We start from the raw sequence: 7,730 nt of genomic DNA on the forward strand, positions 1-7,730 counted from the left end.
AAGCTGGGGGACCTGGCTGTGTACCTTTTCTTGGTTGTGATCTAAGGCTTTATGTCTCTTTGTGTGTGATCCCCAAAGCTAAGAAGAGGTACCTTCTGAAATGTGGGTCCTTCACCTCTTAAAACACTTCTGCCCTCCCATGAGGGGCACCTCCAGCAGAGGAGGATGAGCTGATACAGACCTGGCTTTTCTTGGCAGCCTGCTCAGAAGGTGCAGCTATGGAAGAGGAAACATCTCCTTACCTGGTATACAGTCTTTCTTATGCTATGGGGATAAGAAACAGGTTTCTCTTCTGCTTCTCGTCAGCCTCAAAGGAGGGCAGAAATAGTGTGTTGTGGCTTGATGCTGTCAGGGGAAGCAAGCCCATATCAGATCTTATAGAGGCACCATGATGGGGCTTCCAACAGGGCTGGGAGCTTGTGGATAAGAGCACCTTGAGTGCCTGTTCATAATGCTGCGATTTGTGGTGTGTTGTGATGCTTTCTGGAAGTTTTTAGATAACTTAATGGGCCCCTTATGGCATCTGAGGAGACAAGATTTGACATTCCTTAGTCAGTACTTTGACGAGGAGAACATTTGTATTTAATTAATACTGCTCTACAGTAATGGGTATGAGGCTGTGGAAAGCTGAGTGGGGATGAGAACAACATTGCCTGAGTCCAGCAAAGCAGAAAGAAATTATTAGTTTAACGGGGCATGAAATTATCCATTCTGTTTTCTTCAAAGTTAATCGTAGTTCACAATATAGTCTGCCATGGCTGACGAAATCCCATCAGGGTTGCCCACGCAAGAAACCCAAAAACATTTGCCTTCAGCGTAGGACTCTGATGTGTAGCTGTATGAGGACTGTTAGCAGATTATCCGCCCCTGGACACCAGAAGGGACCAAAGACTGTTCCCTGGCAAAGCTCACCTGCTTATTCTTTTATAACTCTTTTCCTGTTTATCGCCCTCTGTGGCAGGGCATTTGGAGGACTGCCAAGTATAATGCATTTTTATCAAATTCATGAGTTTTCTGCAAGGGGCAGTGGCCACAGGATGGGTTTGCTGCACGTGCCTTGTGGTGGTTGCGTGACAAGTGGGAGGAAATGCTCCCTGCTCAGCCCAGGAGTTACAGATCCAGATGGAGAATCCAGAAAATGCTGAATTTGGTCCCTGAAATCGCTAACGCCTAAGATATGGGAAATGAGAAACTTCATGGCTTTCTTAGAGTTGATGGATGATAGTTGGTAGTAAATTGATGGATGACAATACAATGTTCTAAGGAGCTGTTTTTAATTCTTCCCAGGGAGGAAAGCTAGGTGGCTGGGTTCCCAGGCTGCTTTGGGCATACAGATGTGGGAATGGGACAACGATATTTCTCCAAATACTGAACAGACTTTTGCATCCTTGTTTTGTCCCATTCAGATGGTTGAAAACTTGCCCAAACCCAGAACTGCTTCAGAGTAAAATTGTCTATGTCCAAGAAATCTTAAAATGCAACTGATCACACGAATAGTTGAAGGTCCAATAATGGAAGAGTGACAAAAGAGTGAACAGACATTCTCCCAGCTCACCCAATTCAATCAACAGCAAAATCTCAGACCCTTGCAGTCGATCTGTGACTGAATATGAAGTCAAAACAACTTTCCAAATACTGGTTTTTAGCTCAGCCTTGAAAGCTGCCCCATTCCCACCCCATTTTAAGCCCACACCAGCCAGGACACAGCATCCTTTACCTCTGTGGTCTTGTCTGTGGTGTCAGTTGAGGGTTCCTCAGCAGAACTGTGTAACAATACGAGAATTTTTCTCTTGCAATTGTGCAGATGGAAAATTGGCTGCTCATCCAGTGTTAATTAGATGTGGCTATGTGGCACGTGGCCCTTTTTCTGATGTACTGCCATAAAGAGAGATGCTGTTGAATGTGATAGAAAGGGGGGAGAACCTTTAAAGATAAAAAAATAAACATAACACACTTGCAAATATGTAGCAGTTGGCTGAAATTACAGCTGTTAATGGCCTTATATGAAATGATTAAGAACCCGTTGCTTAACCAGCCCGTTGAGTCTCACAGTAATTGTTCTGGCATTGAAATGAATGACAAAACTGTCACTGATTTCCCAGGGACCGGGCAAGAACACAAATACTTTCTATTTGCCGGAGACTTTAACTAAATCGTGAGCAACACTTTAAAAGGAAGGAATAAAACCTTGGGGCTGATCTACGCATATTTTTACACAGGCATAATGAGTTGCAGAGAGCAACACTGATTTCTACCTGCCTCTGGTATGGAGGGCTTACCAGCTTGTATTTTTTCTATGCTTTGGTGGTCTCCAAACTAGGAGACCTTTTTATGAACACTGTCTTTAGACAGTAGTGGGATGGCTGAGGGCTCTTGATCAATTTTATCCTGTCCAAACTAGCCTGACTATGAGGAAAAGCTTATGTCAAGTGAGTAGCCTGCAGTACATGGATCAGTTCTGCCTTGCCTGGCAGCAGTGGCTGCAAAACCAAAGGTGCATGGCTGATGGCTTATTCATAAGACTTCAGAGATTTGGGAGCTTTGCTTTAAAAAGTGAAAGGCTGACACAGTCACAGGTTTCCTTCAGCAGCACTTTGTTCTCATTGTGCATTTTTTCACATCGGTGGGATTTGTGGCCGTAGCAAACCACACACTAGGTGCTGACAAGTCGTTCCTGACACAGTTTAAAAATAAGCTAGTTGTGGATTGTTAAACTCTTGCAGTATCTGTCTGCTGGCTCTCCTTTCTCTCCTGTTAAGCTGACTTGACTTTTTAATGGAAACTGGATTTCACCAAAACAAATTGATATTTTGTTCTATGATATAAAGTTGATTTACAGTTGATTGTTTGATTTATTGCTTCCAACCAATACAACAGTTGAAATGTCAATTTATATTATCTTCCCTTCAAACCTATATTAATAGGCACCCTTTGAGCCATTGTTAAAGCAACAGAACAAAAGGTGGCTGGGAGAGATCTCTGGTCACCCGCTGCGGGGACATCAGGCTCCAAAAGCCACAATACAGCATGCTTCCCAGGGCACTCATCTATTTCTTTGGCGAAAGCGCTTTGTTGTGTCAAAAGTTTTTTAAATCTCATGTTAAGAAGGGAAACGATTACTGTTTCATTGCTTACGCCCTAACCTTCTGGTCCTGGGTCTGCCCGGCATATGCTTTCCTCCCCGAAAAAACCCTCTGCTAAACGTGAGTAACGGATGGCAATCTTCCTCAGCATGTGTTGGGATATAATGTAGCCCAGAGCGATTAGATTTACTTTGACTTGTTCATATCATACTGATTCAAGGCCTGGGTTCATCAGGCTGGAGGAACATTAATGACTTTTCAACATTTGAGATGGGATGGATCATTAGATGGTCACTGATAGTTTTGGGTTTGGGGTTTTTTTTAATTCTTCAGGAAGTAGACCAGAAAATTGGATATTCCCCCCCCCCCCCTTTTGTGCAGGCTTTGTCTAAAAATAAGCCATAAATCTAGCATTGTATTTGGCTGTATCGTTACCAGCTACCTCTGAAGTGCAAAGGTCCTCGATATATTCTTCTAGAGGGCAGCTTAGCCTTAGTTTTGAAATTAGTTTTAATTTCAAACATGAGTATATCTCTGTGCTTTCAGTAAAGTTTTACAATTTTCTGTACTTGCTTGGAATCTGTATGACCTTTGCAACACTTCGTTTATGAGTAGTGACATAACAAGATTAACATTGATCTTTCTGCAGCAAAGGTGCTCTCCTACCTTTCCCCTGAGGCCCATACGCTGCCGTTGAGTACAACTAGCACCACATACTCGAAATTCCATATTGAGGTTAATGCATAGGTAGCCTGGGAAAAAAAAAAAAAGGACTTATTTATTTTGTGTTATACCTACTTGATTGGCGCACAATTTTTCATTCAATCAACACATGCAAAGTGAGATAGAGCCTACACCTACTGATGGACAAAAGACAACATGAAACCTACCTTTAAAATTTGCAGGTGTTCATCTTTCAGTATTTTTTAGTTTGCTACTCATTTATAGGCACCTCGTTTTTTCTAACTTAGGAGTACTCTGAATGGCAAACGACAATCTGTTGTGGTTGTCCAGCATGGAGCACCTTTGATGGTCAAAGAGGGAGTCGAGAGGTTGCTCTCCTTCAGCCCTGTGTCAGGGAGAGAGCAGGAACAAAAAGGATTTGGGGAGAGGAGCAGAAAGGGGATACATCAGAGACAGGACCACCTGGAAGGTAAGGAGATCTGCTAATTCCTGCAGTTATTGGTATCTCAGGAGGTTGCATGGGTTAATTTAAACTGTATTTGTGCCAAAGTCCAGCCCCAGTCAAGTCAATAGTCCACATGGCAGTTTGCTACAACCTTTATTTCAGAAATGCTGCTCTTCAAGGACTGAAAAATCTTGTTTCAGGAGGACATAACTTTAACTGGTGTAAAGCAACCATTCATGGGATGATCTGCAAGGAAACTGTAATTAAGTAGTAACCTTACAGTGAGTGTCCATCAGTAGCCAACAGCTTCATTTTAATAAGATTTTTCAACTTTGGACTTAAAAACCATAATCCATATATATGCAACCATCCTGCTTTTGGGACCCCAGGTACCATCTCTGATGCTGGCTAACAGCAACACGCTTAGCGGAAAACACACAGTTGTGAAAGTGTCCCTGGGGTCCTCACCATGTGGGAAAAGGTCTTGGTAGATCCACATCCCAGCTCTGCATGGCTCACAGGTGTGCGGGCTCCTGTTTTGTCTGTGAACAGAAGCTCACATCAGCTTCAATATCCTGCCTGAACTTCCAGAAAACTGAAGACGACATTTCCTTTCACCAGGTTTGTACACAGGCTGAGGCCGTAGCTCTGGGCAGGCAAGGCAAGCAGGGTTAATGCCGTCCCTCTCCTGTCTGCCACCGCTATAAATCCTAGCTGACACCTTAGCCAGGTGAAGGTGGGACACACCACCAAGTACATGGGAGGCAGGGTAGCAGGTGTGCTGATATATTAATTGAGAAATATAAGGAGTCATTAGGTTTTGAGTTAACAGTCCAAGTTTGGTAATGCTGGAGTATTTTCTTTTGTGCTGAGACAGAAGCAAAAGGCTTATTTAAAATATATTTTCCTCCCTTCCCCTACTTTTCCCCTAAATTTTTAAAATCCATGTTCCTTTAAAAGTGTGTTGCACAAACAGACCATGTGTGCACAAGAAGGGATGGGACTGTATTTTAAACCATGTAATGTATTCCTAATCTGATATTGAGATGACAATGGGATACAATATACCTGGGTTAAATTTTTCTTAATCGCTTGATTTGAGAAATTTTTGGTTTTCTAATTCAAACCTAAATGAAAGGTGGCTGTCCTATTTGCATGAAATAAATGTTGAAGATACCAGTTTCAGTTAATGTTGTCAATATGTTTGAACCCATTTTCTTACTTGAACTTAAAACCAGTTTAAACTCTTAGTAAAATTGCTTCCAACAAAAATATGAAACTTCTTCATATAGCTAAAAAACTATCCAATTTCTTTTTCCAGGTCAAAACATTGGTGAATGTGATACAATGTAGAAAAAAGGTTTCAAAAAAATGGGTATGTTTCCTTTCTTATATTAAAAATTCTTGGCTAGGTCTGTTAAGCAGCTGTTAGCAAACAGAGCCATATTTTTAACTCTAGATAATATTGGCAGGTACCTTTGGTGTCATGCATCTGTTTGACTCGGCTCCTCTTCTTTAAACTACTATTTCTGCACATAAGCAAAGTGGGAAGGGGGTGAAAGTATGACTTTCTTTTGGAAACCTTTTGACGACCTGAGAGAAGGAGAGTCCGCTGCTGTTTTGATGGGACCTCGGTACTGAACGTGCTTTATACTTTTATTTATTTATTAGTAACTCTTCATTCACCGTGACTGGAAATTTCTGTAAGTATAGGTAAAACACTGACATCTAGTGCCTAAAACAAAGCATCCAAACATGCTCTGAGACTCCAGTCTTGTGTCTTCTGTGCTGGACATTGACTGTCCAATAATATTATGGACTGGACAATATTATGGATATAATATAAATATTATGGTTTGGCTCTGAATCAGTGAAAGGAAGTTATTAGTTTGTGCACTTGATATCATGAAATGCAGCTGGAGGGTGGCTGGTGAGACAGCGTGGGAGATGAAGGTCTCTGTCTACTGGGAGCTGGTTATACCGGGATGCCGGAGTGGGGGTGGTCAAACAACAAGAAAACCAAACCGACACATTATCTCTTATTGTTTTGAAAATATATTACCTTTGAAATTCCTTGTGTTAAAATATAGTAATATAGCACACTTAAATACAGGATGTAAAGGAAAAAAAACAAAGTTGTTTTTCACGAGTCTGAGTGCCATCCTTACTGATCCAGATTGGAAGGCAGTTGCGGGATCAGATTGTTCATCAGACCTGCAGAGGCAAAGCTGTTAACCAAAAAATGGCTATAGTCCAGAAAATGGCCATCGAGGGCCAGGTCTGAGAGCTGGAAAACCCTCCCCTTTCTCAGGGAGTGCCATTGAGGGGTCAGCAGTACCCTTCACCCAACACCTTGGGCAAGTCCTTACTGTTACCAACCTGGTGTCTGCCATTGTCCATTGCGATGGTAAACAAAATACTGGGAAAATTTGAAATTTTTTAGAGCAACGGCAACTGATAATGTTCCGCTTCTCTCTCGTTTCAATTTTTTTTTTTTAAAGTCACCCAGATATCTCACTTCTGTTTCAGCCCAGTGTTTGCTGATGCCTCACAGTGTGGTGGTTTGGGTGCTGGTGGCCCCATGTGTCAGAGGCTTTTTCTGAAACACCACAAACTTTGAAGTAAAATCCCTGTGGAGGCCAGCATGTGGAAGGGATGTGAACCTGACGTGCAGCATGTCTGCAAGGACATGCAGTCTCGGGCCTTGATAAATAAATCTGGGTTGATGCATTGTGTCAGCTCAAAAACTGGAACTCGTTGGAGTCAACCCTATCTAGAAACAGCTGATGCCCAACAGAAAGACAAACTTTCTCTCATTTTGCAGCCTTGTTCCTTTATGCCAGTTGATCAACAGAGGACGTAAAGCTGGTCTGGTCTTGCCGACCAGCTCTCCTGGCCATCTCGCCCACAGCTGAACACACCAGCCAAGAGGAAAGGCTTAGCTCTTTTCCCACATGAATGCAAAAAAGAGAACAAACCTGCTTTGTTGTGCCTCTGGTATGTTACTAACTTGGCTCAAGCAGCTAGGAAAATAAGAGTCCTTTTGGAAACCAGGAGAACAACAAGGCTAGCAGGTGCTTCTCCCACAATAGCACCCAACTGATTAAAAATGTGTCTTGGATGCGCACTCCAGAGCAGCTATTTCTTCATTATTTTCATGCCAGCTGTAGGACCATTGCGATGCTGGTCCCGGTTTGCTGGCGGTCAGTCATCGGGGAGGTGGCAATATAACAACATCGGTGTTTGGAGATGCAAATAAGCAGGGCCCGATCCTGGGGCAGTTTGCTGTGGACATTGTTCCCCTGAAGCATTAGTGTGTGGGAGTATGTGGAAAGAGGTTTGGAAGGTTTGTAAAATCTGGGGGTATCTTTAGCGGGTCTTGTATCTGAGTGGCTGGTGAAGATGTGCAGAACCTGGTCACAAAATACTTAACCCTTATCTTAAATTTGGACTATGCTAATTGATATTTATTATTCCCAGGTGTAAAGATTAGCACATCCCTAAGCGTCTTGCTAGTT

Source organism: Aptenodytes patagonicus, chromosome 6 (genome assembly GCF_965638725.1).
Source record: "Aptenodytes patagonicus chromosome 6, bAptPat1.pri.cur, whole genome shotgun sequence".
NCBI lineage: Eukaryota > Metazoa > Chordata > Aves > Sphenisciformes > Spheniscidae > Aptenodytes > Aptenodytes patagonicus.